Source organism: Pelodiscus sinensis, chromosome 1 (assembly GCF_049634645.1).
Source record: "Pelodiscus sinensis isolate JC-2024 chromosome 1, ASM4963464v1, whole genome shotgun sequence".
NCBI lineage: Eukaryota > Metazoa > Chordata > Testudines > Trionychidae > Pelodiscus > Pelodiscus sinensis.
The window spans coordinates 285758563-285774026 of record NC_134711.1 but is presented as its reverse complement, the minus strand read 5'-3'; the positions used below and the strand labels follow the sequence as shown (position 1 = coordinate 285774026).

Below are 15464 nucleotides of genomic sequence, written 5' to 3'. Positions count from 1 at the left end.
TTTGGCTACACCCCTTCCAGGAGCATGGAGACACCTCTCCCCTCCACTACCTGGCTCAGGGGTCTTTTGAGACTGGGCCATGCTTATGTTTTTGGGCACTTACATATTTGATCAGTCCTTTTGAAGTTAATGGGACTACTGGTGAATATATGCTCAACAACATTAATCAGGGCTGGGCCTTCGTATTTCAGCTCACATCATTTCATCCTGGGTTACATTGTGCAGCTGTACATGCTACGTGCAAGTGGAGAGTCAACTAACATGGAATGGACAAATCAGGAAAAGAATGGATGAATGTAAGTTGTAACTTTTCTAGCTAAAAGAATAAATTTACCTAAGCAAAACTAGTTACCTGCTTCAATTGTCTAGGAGAGAATGATTGCAGGAGTTACTCTGGGTACTAATTGGCTTGTTCGGAACCTACCCCAAACCTGATTTACCAATCATTTCTAGCTTTAGTAAATGGCACAATATAATGGCAATTAAAACATGATTAATTTTCCCATGTTGTTTCTATATTAATTTAAAATGATCATCTGGGCTTAATTCAGATCAAAGAAAAATAGAATCTCTTCTAAAATATTATCTTTCATGTCTTATTTTTCTATCAATTCTTTGAGTGCCTCTCAGTGTTTGGCATACTGCGAGGACTCGTCTTCAAACTGCTGAACTTAAAGGTACTTAGTTGCAGCAGACCTTCTTCCTATCTACTTTTTTCATACTTGAGGTCATATTACTGCAGAATGTGCCATCACTGTTATTTCTGTAGTAACAAACTGTAATGTCTTTTCAAACTGTGATTTCCTGTTATAGAACAAACTGTGCTCACGTCCCATAACAGTGTGTGCATTAGGAAAACAGAGTGATAAGTAGAAGAATTGAACAGTTCTAAAACTTCATTGCACCTTGACTGCTTTCTGACAACAAATATGACTCTACAAACCCAGGAGGCGGGAGTCTAAGGCTGCCCAAGCCACACCACCGTAGGTGATGGGGAGAGAGCCAAACCCCAAGCCCCACTGCCCCAGATGGAGAGGGACTGAAGTCCAAGGTCTTCAGTCCCAGCTTGGCAGGGGGCCTGTAACCTGATCCCCGCTTCCAATGGCTGAAATCCTCTGGCCTGGCTTTGGCTCCAGCAGCTGGACTGACAGCCATCGTGGGCCCTAGAGCAAGGAGTGAGGAAGACCCAGCTCTGCACCCCCGGAAGGGGTGGGGCCGGGGGCAGCCAGCCTTCGGAGCTGCACGGTTTGTCTCCAGCAGTGATTTAAAGGGTTCAGGGCTTTGGCTGCTGCTATTGCTGCCATGAGCCCTAGGCTTCTTTGAACTGCTGGGCTTTGCCCCCCAACCCCTGGACCTGGCAAATCTAAGCCAGTCCTGGCTAGGGTTGTCAGGTGTCCGATTTTGAACCAGACAGTCCATATTTGAGCTTTCTGTTCAGGAATCAAACTGAGAAAATATAAATGAGAAAATATAAATGTCCAGTATTTTCTAAATAAGAAAACAGGATCATTTTTGTTCTATTTTTTTTTAAGTGAAACAGAGCAACTGGCTATCCTGACTTTGAGCACTCCCTGTGAAGGCAGGGGAGTCCATTGCCACAGAACAGCAAGTCTAGAAGCCCTAGGTTGAACTGGCATCCCTCAGAGTTTCCACTCTCCCTGCCATGCACCAGGGAACCTAGACCTGGAGTGGCCCAGCAAGAGCTGGAGCTCTAAGGCGTAGGGCAGTCCATGTGGCGGGTCTGCCCCTGAGCCGTGGAAACCCTAATGACTGGTGCTGATGTGGCAGGGCTAGCCTACAACCATGAAAGCCCACAGTCTTCAGCAACCATGTGACCTGGCAGGAAACCAGGCAGATTTGTAATGCAAATCTATCTGGTAGGAATGGGATGATTCTGTTTTTCCACAGAGGTTAATGGAAACCAAAATATTTTGATTGTGATGAACGACCTTTTTCCAATGAAAAATCACTCTCTCCGAAAATTCCTGACCAAGACAATGGATTTAGTTTTAATTCAGTCCTGGAGGATGAGAGAACAGTTATTTCCAAGTATTTCCAAGTATATAAAAGAGAATAAAAAGCAGAATTTGATGCAATCAGATTAGACATTTCTCAGAGTTTGTAAAAGTTACAATGAAAGATGAGCTGGGACAGCTTGATTCTTATTTGCTAATGTTTATACATCCTGCTGAGATTTCCGTGGGGCTGTGCATTTTGATTTATTTAGGGACTTTTTAAAATAAATCTATGCAGTTCCAACAAAGGGACTTCTACAAATTTCATGTTAACAAACAGCTTTTATCTCCTTTACATTTTCTTTTTCCTACTAATACAAGATAGACGTGAAAGGTGCAATCAGGGGAGTTGCTAGCTTATTGTGGGGCTTGTTATTGAATCTTCCTGAATCTGTGCTTACAAGACTCACACTGTTGTTTTCCAGGCTGCTCATTAACGCTTGCCAATGTGACACTGCATGGCTGAGCTTTGCAGTGATTTAGTTTTGTGCATAACTTGAACAGAGGTATTGCATTTACATAGCAGAGCTAATTTATTTTAGTACTTCAGGCTTCTTATGCAAAGGACAAACATTCATCGGTATCTGTAGTTCCTCTTAAATATTAATCTAAGTCTCTGTTCTGATCTCCAGCTACATCTCTACTCAGTGCTCTGCTGCTGACTCCTTGCCCCTTATCTCTTTCTCCCATTTGCATCTCTATGCTTTTTTCCTTGTTACCTCTCTGCCTGGAATGCCTTCCCTTTTCTCTGTGTCTTAACTCCTCCTTCAGATCCCCCCCCCCCCCAGAAATTAATTTCTATAAGCTTGGATACCACCATTAGTGGCCACATTTACACCCTGATAACAGGCATTAATATATTATTTGAATTTATACTGTTCAATAAGCATTTACATAGTTTATCATGGGGACTTGCTGCTAGTTTGATTCATAGTAAGCAGTGTACCAAGAAAACTAAACTGTTTTGGAGAAAAAATAACTTTTATTTCTAAAATTTCTTAAAAGACTTATTCCCATTGAAATGAACTGCAAAATTTCCCTCGACTTCCATGGTGTGGGATCAAGCAACTGATACATATGACACTGGGACAGGATGGGGCAATAATTTCTGAATGGGGTGCAAGGTTTGGGACAGAGCGTGGGTGCCAAAGAGAGTTTGGGGTAGGAGATTGGGATGCAGGAGAGGGTGTGAGGTCTGAGAGTAAGTTTGGGTGAAGGAGGGGGTTTGCAGTGTATGAAGCTTTACCATTCCCCCTGCCTCAGCCTGGCGCAGAGAGGCAGCTTGAGCAGCCAGCCACTCTGAGCCCTCAGGCTGCTCCCTGCCTGTGGGTCCGGTGGGATGGTCTGCAGGACGGATTGAAAGGCTTGGAGGGCTGCATCCAACCGCTGGGCTGTATCTTACCCACCCCTGCACTGAGAGCTAGATTTTCAAAATTGTTCAATATCTACACTTGGGGCCTGATTTTCCAAAGTGCTGAGCTTCCATTTAAGGATCTACATAAATGGCCTGGTATTTTCAAAAGACCTCTATCTGGAATGTATTTAATTCCTTTCAAAATCTAGGCCTAATGTTGCCCTGGGAGTTGTTGTGAGCCTAATCTCTTATGAAAATCTGCATTTTACTTAGCTGCACAAATTACATTCTTTTGAAAATCTGGCTTAACTTGTGGATGCTGAGCATGTGAAAGTCTGATGTTGAGTTCTTTCCAGCCTATTGAAAGGTTGTATCGCTGTTGTTGTCAGGATGAACACCTGTGCAAAACTAATAGCTCTGAAGCAATTGTGTGCAGTGCTTAAGTGTTTGATTTTTAAAGGTTTATTTTGGAAATGTTCCAGAGTTTCTAGCCATCACAAAGTCTTCTGTCATCTTTCTATGTTCACTTTGCTCCTGCTGTGTCTGAGTTAGCCTCACTGCTTCTGCAACATCAGGCAATTTGGGCTATAGCTGATCACTACTGTATCCAATGTTTAGTGCAACAAAAATTTTGTGTGGATTGTTTACTGTTGTCTGAAGGAAGTATTCATTCACACACCACACAGAGCACTATCTGAATTAGAAAATATAATTTGTCCACTGGAAAGTTTATCTTACATGCTGAATTAAATCTTGAACCTGAAATAAAAATATAAGCCTTGTTTGTTGGAAGGTTTTTGCTGATTGGACTGTGTTAAACGGCATATTGTTACCTGTTCTATTTGTAAATGTTTTCTTAGTATTATCACCTACTTCTCAGATGTGCTTAGTAACAAATGTACACAGGCTGGCCCATATACTTCAGGCAAAATAATGATGATTATAATACCCACTTTTATAGCACTGTCATGTTGTCTAGAGTGGCTTACAACTGTGAGTGCCAACCTCGGGTCACACTGTGAGAAAACAGGACAGACTAATTAGTGGTATCTTCCATAATTAGATTTCACGAATCCAGTAACAAATGTGCAGTCCTAGATTACTTTGGTCTTCCCATAAAGTCACAAACAGTTCCCTTAGGGCCTTGTTTCTTAAACTGTGTTCTGCGGAACACTGGTGTTCCACGGAGAACTCACAGGTGTGACACGGCCATATGAAGAAAAAGAAGGCCGCGAGAGCTGCTGAGACACATAGGGCGGTGCAAAGAGGTGAGCAAGTGATGACACGGCAGAAATGAGGCGGGGCTACCCGCGTTTCTCACCTGCTTCTGCGCCCGGCTTGCAACCTCCTGGGAAAGCTCCATGCCTCATTTGCACCCCTTGCCAGAGGGGAGGAGAGTTGCAGGGCCAGCAGCAGGGCCGGCTTTGATTGGCTGTCTCTGCTGCTGCTCTGGGGATCCTGCCTGCCAGGGGAGAGAACTGTCCTAAAGCTGCCCCCCCCCATCCGGGTCTTTGCATCGCTGTCTTTAGCCCTCACTTGTTAATCAGGATAGCTGAGGGGGGCCAGCACCTTCCACCCTCTTGCACAGACAAGGCCCTTCCATTCAGTATTCTGTGTAAAAAATAACAGAGCCAGGGGCTAAAACTATTGAAGGATAAAACATTAAGCAGTAAGGGACCCACTGTAAATTAGGAGGCAGGGTAAGGTCCTCAGTGTCCTTAATGCTGGTGTGGCTGCTATGGCTGCTGTCAGTCAGCTGCTTGACATTAACCCGGGCTTGATAAGGTATTGAATTTATAATTTTCACCAATATGAGTAAACAGAGTAAATTAAATTTCCCTATAAACAAGATTGAAGTTTAGAAGGCTTCATAGGGCAGTGAGCAACTATTGTTGTTGTCTGTAAAAGTGTCGTCCATTGATCAAGGGTGTGTGTGTGTTCCTCATAAAAAAAATTATTGTTTGGTCTTCCTCAGTCTTAAAAAGTTTAAGAAACATTGCCTTAGGATATTTCTAAACTATATCCCTCTGTCGAAAGAGGTATGTAAATTAGGCAAATCGAAAGTGCAAATGAAGTGGGGATTTGAATATCTCACACTTCATTTCCATAATGGTGTCCGAGCGCTTTTTCGAAAAAGGGTTTTTCGAAAGTGAAAGCGCCATCTAGATGCAGTTCTTTTGGGGAAAAAAAACCCTTTTTCAAAAGATCCCGTATTCCTCAGGAGTAAAAAGGGTTTCTTTGGTTTTTTTGAAAGAACCGCATTTAGATGGTGCTTTCACTTTCGAAAAACTCTTTTTCGAAAAAGCACTTGGATGCCATTATGCAAATGAAGCATGGGATATTTAAATCCCCGTTTCTTGTGCACTTTCGATTTGCCTCATTTACATCCCTCTTTCAAAAGAGAGATGTAGTTTAGACATACTCTTAGTCTCACCAGCCTACCTTGCCACCCAGACAAACTGGCTTTTTTGACATTGGTTACTATACCACATTTCATTAGGTTACTCCTAAATCCCTAAGTGCCAGTCGATTACCCATGGTATTCTGTATCTCACCAAAAACAACACTGAAGCCGGTTTCTCTAACAAACTAACTTAAAGATTTATTAGCTAAGAAAAGAAATGTGTTGTGGAGTGGTTAAAGCAGATAAAATGTAACAGGTGAGTCAAAGTTTGTAAGTCTAAATTGATCACAGAGATGTAGTTACCTACAGTAATTCTGAGGATCTCTGTATAGTCTGTATTCTTGTTTAGTATTCCACCCTGTTAGAATCCAGAATAGTTCAGAGATAAAAGATCAATCCTGGATCAGTTCTTACAGCCTCTTTCCAGGGAAGGCAATTTGGCAATTCACAGCATAGGCTTTGCCTTTGTGGATCAAATGTAAACAGAGTCTGTGAACTTCAGTTGTTGAACATTATGACCTATGACTTTAGCAATCTTTTCCAATTCTAAGGCTCCAATCTGGAGTGAAGAGTAATGTAATGTAAACACAAGTTGACAGCCAGAAACAATCTTACATTAGTTTTCATAAAGTTTACACATCAAGTAAATTCTTTTCTTAATATTAACACATGCCTTTGACAGGGATATACATAATGTAACAGATAGGAACCAGCAGGTTGTAGATAAGTGAAAACACTATCATTTACATTTCCTCTGAAGTAAATTAACATTTTAATGAATTAGTATGCAACATTTATTTGATATTCATAGTGAATTGGCCTGTTGTCCAGACCTGAACTGGCCTGACAGAGTCACAAGCACTTTTGATATTTAAAGTATCTTGCAAACATTAATTTCAACAACCACGTAATGTGACCTGTTATGTATCATTTTCCCCATTTTTCAGATAAGGAAATAGAAAAACTATGAATTTAAGTGATCTGCTCAATTCTACAGAGACCAGTAAAGGAAATGGAAATAGTGCTGAGAAATGTGTAGCTCCCAGTCTTGTGTTCTGACCACTAGGCCATACCTGTCTCACATTTAAAACATATTATTAAAATGTTCACAATTGTATAGTAATATACACATACGTAGCTTAGCTTAAAAGATATGTATGACGAACTAGAAGACAGGTTTTAGACCCTGCAGACTCACTATATTTTTGTCTGCCTGACCATTGCTATGTATTTATTATAGACCTGAAATATGGAAACTGATACTTTGAAAAGACTGGAAATTCAGCATTCACAAGAGTAAGATATCTCATGTAGGAAAGACAGCCCCCGGCAATTTTACAGTTTCTCTCCACTTGGCTGTTCACTTCAAAAATCCCTTCCTATTAAAAAGTAATAATAATAATAAAATATCTTTGTTTAGCAACTTACGTTTTCTCAATTGTTCCTCAGTTGAATCATTGTTGGCCCTATCTGAGATCCTTTGCCTGCTTTTCTTTCCTAATGATGCCCCATTAATTTAACAGTATTTCAAAAACTATGTAAAAGAAACAGACTGGATATAAGATTTTATAAGATAAGTAAATTCCCTGTGATTGACAATCTTACTGTAATGTAACCAGCTCTTAGTTCTGTAGAAACCCCTGAAGGATCCAGTCCTAACTAGAATTTACATAGTAGTGTGGGGAATGTAACTTCCAGGCGAACTGGTTCTGCACTGAACATACCTATTCAGAGCAGTTGGCTCAACATATAAGATGAAGAAGAGGGAATTAAATCTGTTTTGTTAAGGATGGCGTTACAGAGCTGTTCAGGGGGATGGAGAAGTCCATGTAAATAAGTTCCCTATCCACAAGCAGCATTGGGTGTATCTCTCATCCCTCTCTCCCACTCTGTTAGGAAAAGGAGTTACCAGCATTCATGTTGTAGCAACCCCTCTGCAGAATAGTGAGAGGAAACAAATCAAGGCTGCTTCCCCATGATTTGCAATTAAAAAAAAATGAAAAAGTGCCCATTGTTTGTATGTTTGGCCAATCATTATGGTATTCTGCTGACTCATGAAAACATGAAAGTGAAATTAATTTGCCTGTTTTTGTTGTCGAAGCTGAGAGACATGGGTGAAAGAAAAAGTTAAAGGGGAAGTACCGATATAAATGTGGGTGGGAAAATTAGATGTGAAACATATTGTGTTAATAATCTAACACATTGTAGTTAAAGGAAAGTGTGTTTTTAAAATATTACCTATTTTCCCTCAAGTGCCTTTTTTCAAGCCAGGACACTGCACAATGCAAAATAAAGATTAAAACCACTTTTGAATGCCTGGCTCAGAAATGTGAATTATATAATATGATACAAAATGGCATAGCCTTCAGTGTCTTTAATAATGCTAGTTAATTTCCTGCAAATGCAACTGGAATGATGTTCCAGTCAACTGGAATATTTTATTCATAATCATGAGGTGTTCAGTGCCTATAATTACTAATTGCATTCCAATTTGTCAAGCTTCATAAAAGAGAAATGGGTAGTATAAACTACAGTTTGATTTATCTAAGGGTCAGTGAATTTTTCCATTATCAACTCTGGTTTTCAAGGGTTTATTTCTCAGTTGTTTCTAGGTTTAACATCCACTGTGTTACTTTGGTATCTTAGAGGTTTTTTTTAAAAAGTGGTAGTAGCCAGTTTGAAATTATGCTACTTCATGACTAAAATAGACTTCAGAACAGTGCTGAGGTTTAATTGGAGTGCGGGGAGAGGGAACGTCCCCTTGTGATCTTTCAGAAATTGCTGGCTGTGGAATAAATTGCCCGTCTCTTTTCATTTAGGGCCTGATCCTGTGCAATGATGAGCTCCCTGTATCCCCAGTGTTTTTTGTAGAAGTCATGAAGTAGTGTAAATTCAAACACAAATGTCAAGCACATGATGTCGTAAATCATCGGGGCCTTAACCTGTTTCTCATGCCCACCTACCGTCTCTCCCCTTCTCTTTCTTTTCCTGTCTCAATCCATCCTGTGTGCTGATAGCTGTCTAAGTGACATGATCGTCACACTAATTCTCGATTACCTTGACATTAAATCACAATCAGGCACCCAAAAGAGGATAATTAAAAATAACCAAACAAAACAAATCAATGGTTCCACCAAATCAGTGGCTCATCCCCTGTTACCAGAGTAAAACTTCACAACCGCATCAATTTTCTTCTCCTCTGAAGGTGAGCAAACCTCCCAGCCAGTCCTGGTTATCAGGAAGTCACTTTTACACAGACCATCGTGGTTTCGTATCATGCCTGGTGCTTGTATCTTCCTATCTACATGTCTGTGGTTATAATGGGGCACAACCTTCTAAGAGGAATTCAGCTAATGGTTGCATTCATTTTCCATAGCAATCAATATCTGTTTAGAAATCCCAGTATTAGAAATAGGGTTGCCAGATACTTTCACAAAAATACCGATCATGGCGGGGGAAAAATTGGTTGAGAAAAAAGAAAAAAAAAAGAAGCGGGGGAGGGACAAAGTTGTTGAGCAAAATAAAAAAAAATTGTCACTGTACCTTTAAATCCCCATGGTCCCCATTTTACATGTCTGGTGTTTTCTAGGGGAAGGGATAGCTCAGTGGTTTGAGCATTGGCCTGCTAAACCTAGGCTTGTGAGTTCAATCCTTGTAGAGGCCATTTGGGGCAAAAATTCATCAAGGATGGTACTTGGTCCTGCTGTGAAGGCAGCAGACTGGACTCAATGACCTTTCAAGGTCCCTTCCAGTTCTAGGAGATAGGCAATCTCCATTAATTTTTTTTTTTTTTAACTAGACTAAGGCTCAAATACCAGACTGTCCGGGCCAATACCGGACACCTGGCAACCCTAACTAGAAATCCCTAGTTTAGAGCTAATGTTGTGTATATGGTGGTTGTGCCTAGGAGGAGCCCTAGCCATGGACCAGAACTGCATTTTGCCTCAAATTACTGAAGTTAGAACAATCTGGCACTCCCTCATGCAGTTTCCCTATGTTCTTCTGGTTTAGTCTGTTTTTATAAAAGCCTCTGGTGTCTCAGTCATTGAATTCTGTAGCACTGAAACAGCTGCCAGGTTTCAAGGAGGTAGAGTTCTGTTTGGATGAGTTTAATGAGGAAAACGTAGTGAGTTATTTGGACATCTCTAACTGTCAGCACCTTGCTTATCTTAAACTAGTTACCTCATATAATCGGCACCTTTTTATAATGCCTATATGTTAACAAAAATGAATAAATATATTTTTTGGAAAAAGTTGAATTATGGCTGTTCAGCTATGTTGGGTAAATGGCTGGATCTTCAGTAATTATGACAGAAAAGCGGTAGCTGAGCCATCGCAAACTAGCCAGCAAATATGTAAATTTCTGTGTGGAATTTGGTAAATTTTAATGTCATGTATGCTTGAAAATAATCTGCTAAATCACAAGTGCAGGGGGACTGGACATGCTTCCTCTAACCACCTAACTAATGTGCCTCCAACCTAACCTGTCTTGAAGGAACCACTTCTATGAGTCAGAGGGAAGCTCAAATGCCATGACTGATGGAGTGTGACAGTGTGTAGTCACAGAAGACCCCTTGGGACTGATTCCTGGTGTGCTGATAACACCACTGACACTTGCCTTCTTGGTCTCTGGGAGTTCTCACCTTCTTGCCCTGCTGGGCTGGAACTTTTGGTCTCTCCCAGAAAATGCACAGAGCTGAGATAACCGCCTGTCCCCACCCCCCAAATAATAATGCAGGTACAGGCAGTCCCCGAGTACGTGGATCTGACTTATGTCGGATCTGCAGTTACGAACAGGGTTTTTCTCGCCCCAGAGGACGGGAGCGGTGGGACGCCCAGATACGCCGCAGTCCCGCCGCCCGTGTCCTACGGGGCGAGAAAAGCTGCTCTGCGTCTCCCTGGTCTGCTGGGGGGGAAGCCCCCCCCCCCAGCAGACCAGGGAGACGCGGAGCAAAGCCGCGGAGCACGCGGGCAGCGGGACAGTCCAGACGCGCCGCGGCTGTCCCACTGCCGGCGTCCTCCGAGGCTTTGCTTTGCGTCTCCCTGGCGCCGACCAGGGAGATGGGGAGCAAAGCCTCGGAGGACGCCGGCAGTGGGACAGCCGCGGCGCGTCTGGGCTGTCCTGCTGCCCACGTGCTCCGTGGCTTTGCTCCATGTCTCACTGGCCTGCTGGGGGGAGGGGTCCCCAGCAGACTAGGGAGACGCGGAGCAAAGCTGCGGAGGACCCAGGCGGTGGGACCGCAGTGCGTCTCGGTCCGCCGCCTGCGTCTCCCTGGTCTGCTGGGGGGGAGGGTGCAGCTAGTGGGCCCCCCCTCGCCCCCGCCAACAGACCAGGCTTTTCTCCGGACGCCTGTGGTAGAGCAGCTGGGGTGCTGCCGGTTGGTCCCGCAGTGCCGCTCTGGGCGCTACTGGACCAACCCGGCAGCACCCCAGCTGCTCTGCCCCAGGCGTCCTGATTCAGCCGCTGCTGGTCAGTTTCATCAGCAGCTGACTTGGGGATGGCCTGGGGTTCTTAAGTTGAATCTGTATGTAAGTCAGAACTGGTGTCCAGATTCGGCCTGTTGATACTGACCAGCGGCTGATTCCAGGAAGCCCGGGGCAGAGCAACTCTGCCTCGGGCTTCCTGTAGTCAGCCGCTGGTCAGTTTCAGCAGCGGCTGAATCTGAACACCAGTTCCGACTTACATACAGATTCAACTTAAGAACAAACTTACAGTCCCTATCTTGTACGTAACCCGGGGACTGCCTGTACTGAATCACTTCAGCTCTGGGAGAATGCAGTTCAAGGGCACAGCACCAAGGAAACAAACCCCAAAAGGGGACCAAACCCCCAAATAAAACCATTTATCACCATGTGAGAATTTCACAGGTTGAAAGCTCATTCATGTAAACCCCGTTTAATAATGAAAGGAGGATGTGCACATGGATTGCTCCATCCCCAAGTAACAATTATTTACACTGGGTTTGATAATAAATAAAATTATTTTTATTAAGTACAAACAGTAGGATGTTAGTGGTTGCTAGTGAAAAAAAGCAGATCAAAGTAAATTACAAAATACAAATAAAAGAAAATGCATAGCTAGTGCTAATACAATAAAACTTATTGAATACTTACCCTAAAACTCTTCTTATTTCAAGCAAATCTTTAAGTCACAGAAGATCTTTACTCTGACTTGAGTCCCCGTCTATCCTTTTGGGTGTGTCACACCAGCCAAAAACAAAAAGACTGATAACTTTCCAGCCTAAATAGACTTCTTTTTGGGCAGAAATTCTTTGTTCTCCATACCTGGAAAATGACCTGGTTAAACTAGTGTTCCAGTACAAATTGGCATGATCACATAGTTTGCCAGGACCAACCACTGGCACGGACTAAGTAGTTCGGACTAGGAACGAGGCGTAACGGTAGTACGGACTAGGAAGCCTATTCCGAACTACCTAGTCCGTGCCGCGTGTAGCCGCGTGGCACAGAGTCCGCACTAGCGGACATTTAAAAATGGCGGCACCTGGCTTTATGCAAATGAAGCCCGGGAAATTCAATCCCGGGCTTCATTTGCAACTCTGGTTGCCTACATTACCACCCTAGTTCGAACTAGGGTGGTAGCGTAGACATACCCTGGGATCAGAACTGCCTTGCTGGGAGCAGCCTGCCCAGCTCCAGTGAGCAGGGGCAACTAGTCCCTGACTCCTATCCTTGTGCTCTCTCTCCCACACAGCCTCAGCTCCTGCAGTGCCAAGGAGGTGCGGTCACCAAGTCACGCCACCAGCCCTGATGCTATTGGTGACAGGGTCGGGGGTAAGGTGGATGGAGCAGGGAGGTCTTGGGGGGCCAGTATGAAGTGGGTCTCAGGGGCAGGAAGCAGAGTGGTGGTGGATAAGAGATAGGAGGTGGTGCTCCTGAGGGGTGAGAAGTGGGGATTCCCCAGGGGGGGCAGGAGGTTCTGGGGGAGGTGTCAAAGGATGGGGAGTGGATGGGGAGGGGGGTGGATGGGAACCTAGATGTTTAGGGAGGCCTAAGTTTCCCCCACCTTTCCTATCTAGCCCTCCATGCAATTTCCAAAGCTGATGTAGCCCCCAGGCCATAAAAGTTTGTCCACCCCTGATGTAGGAGGCTGTGAGTATGTCTGTAGATTTAACTGGAACCTTATACTTATTTTTAGGAAATGTATATGCTATGACACTTATAAATCTATGAGTGACATTACTAAAACTACTAAAAGATAGATGCTCTTGTAATTGCATGTGTAATTTGCCTATGGTTTCCTGTGTTCCTCTAGACTCTAGATCCAGAACAACAGAGGTATCTCTGTTGACCTTGAATTATAGTCACCAGAGTTGAACTCATGGTAGCATGTTAATATTAAATAGAATAAAAGGCTGCATCTGTCAAACCTGAAACCTGTACCCAAAAAGCTCTCTCTGTAGATACCAAACCCTTAAACTCTCCAATAACCTTCGCACTCCATTAGATTGGCAGGCCTCCAGGATTGTCCTGGAGTCCTCAGGAATTAGAGATTAATTCATGTGATGAAACCTCCAGGAATTCACCCAATCAAAATTGGCAGCCCTGTGCTCCAGCTTTTCCAGCCTTAACACCAGCGTGGCTTTTCTTAGCTCTCTCCTTCTCACTCTGGTGTTGCTCCCTGTTTCTGTCCAACTACCCGTGGACTACACTCTCATTTATTCTACTATATGTTTAGTTGTCAGTGCTGTAAACTAGTCTGTCAGATTTTCAAAACAATTTATTTTGAAGGTAAATGTGGCATAATGTGTCTGACTCAATAGTCAAAATAAATCTGAATTTTCATGTTGGATGAATTAGACCAGCAAATATTGTTGTAATGCATGTTTCTAGATTTTATGTATAAATAGTAAATGTGATAATTATATTCACAAAGTGGATGATATTTTATGTGATGGATAGTTTCCTGCATCATTGCTCAATAGACTAGGGCAGCAACGTAGTATTACATTTCAGATATAAACAATTTCCCTTAAAACTGTGCAAGTTTTAAAACCACTCACTGTTGTAATCACAGCTGTCCTCTTATTTAAAACAGTGCTAGGTTGGTCCTTTTCTGGTAAATCTTTAGGGGTTAGAAATGGTGATGATCCATACAAAGGCACCATTTATGGGGGAATAGGGGACAGTAACCCCTCCCCTCTCCCGCCCCCTCCCAAGTTTGAACCCTCTGGATGTCATACTTGAGGTCTGCTTAAAGGTCTGCATGCCCTGACTCCAGAGGCAGTTCTTAAATGCAATAGATTTTGAGCTGCTTGCAGCTTTGCCTTTGGTGCAGGGAGTTTGTTATAGAAAGAGGGAGGCAGGGTGATTAAAAATAACAAAAGACTGGGCATTGCAGTAATTGAAGGATTGTTAGATCATCACGAAAACATTGCTGGGTACTCCATTTAAAAGATAGGGAGGGAAAAAGTAAGAATGAGTGTTGTGCTGCAGGGATCTGAATATGGATTACTGTGTTAAATTTACAAATGTTCTTTAGAAAGGGGTGAACAGGGACTAATCCCAAACTGACTGGAAAGAGCTACAAAGGGATTTCACAAAATTGGGTGATCGGGCAACACAAAGGCAGATGGAATTCATTGTTGATAAGTACAAAGTAATGCACATGGGAAAATATAATCCTACTGTAGATACAAAATAGCAGTTACACTCAAGAAAGAGATCTTGGAATCATTGTAGATAGTTCCCTGAAAACATCTGTTCAATATGCAGTGGCAGTCTAAAAACTAAAAAGCTAACAGAATATTGGGAATCACTAGGAAAGAAGTCTATAATAAGACAAAATACCATATTGCCTCTATATAAAGTCATTGTATGCCCACATCTTGAATACTGTAAGCAGATCTGGTCAACCCATCTAAAAAATGTATTTGGAAAAGGTATAGAAAGGGCAACAGAAATTATTAGGGGTAAGGAACAGCTTCCATATGAAGAGAGATTAACAAGAATGGGACTTTTCAGCTTGGAAAAGAAATGAATAAAGAGTGGGGGAATATGTTAGATGTCTAGAAAATCATGAATGATGTGGAAAAATTAAATAAGGAAATGTTATTTATTCCTTCACTAATATAACACAAGAAGCTGACCCAATTAAATTCATAGGCAGCAGATTTAAAACAAACAAAATACATTATCTTTTCACAATCAGCTTGTGGAACTCTTTCCAGGAGATGGTGGAAAAGCCTAAACTATCACAGGGTTCCATTAAGAACAAAATAAGTTCAAGAAGGATAAGTCCATCAATGGCTACTGGCCAGAATGGGCAGCGATGGTGTCCTAGCTTCTCTTTGCCAGAAGCTGGGAATGGGCAAAAGGAGATGAATCACAATGAATGCCTCTTCTGTTTATTCCTTCTGAAGCACCTGGCATTGGCCATAGTTGGAAAAAAGGATGCTGGGCTAGAAGGACCTGTGGTCTGACCCAGTATGGCCATTCTGATGTTCTTATATTGAGCTGAAATGTATTTGCCCCCTTGCTGTAACCTACTAGGGTTCCCAGGTGTCTGATATTGAACTGGACAGTCCAGGATTTTCGCCTCCTGTCCAGTAAAAAAATTCAGAAAATACTGGATGCCTAAAATGTCTGGTACTTTCTGATTTTTTCCCAGCCAGGAGATGAAAATCCCAGGCTGTCTGGCTCAATATGGAGGCAGCCTGGCAACCCTAGTGCT

The 15464-nt window shown here is 42.7% G+C and overlaps 1 protein-coding gene across 21 annotated transcripts in view; it reads left to right on the top strand.

Annotated features, from left to right (window-relative positions):
* ENOX1 (ecto-NOX disulfide-thiol exchanger 1) overlaps positions 1–15464 on the top strand; it is a 562199-nt gene that overhangs the window by 212802 nt on the left and 333933 nt on the right. For 5 of the 21 annotated variants that reach the window (XM_075918973.1, XM_075918970.1, XM_075918968.1 and 2 more), the window contains one exon: positions 192–296. The exons of the other annotated variants lie outside the window; for them this stretch is intronic. The gene's annotated coding sequence lies outside the window, so the exon portion shown is untranslated. The remainder of the gene's footprint in view (positions 1–191; positions 297–15464) is intronic. 21 annotated transcript variants of the gene reach the window in all.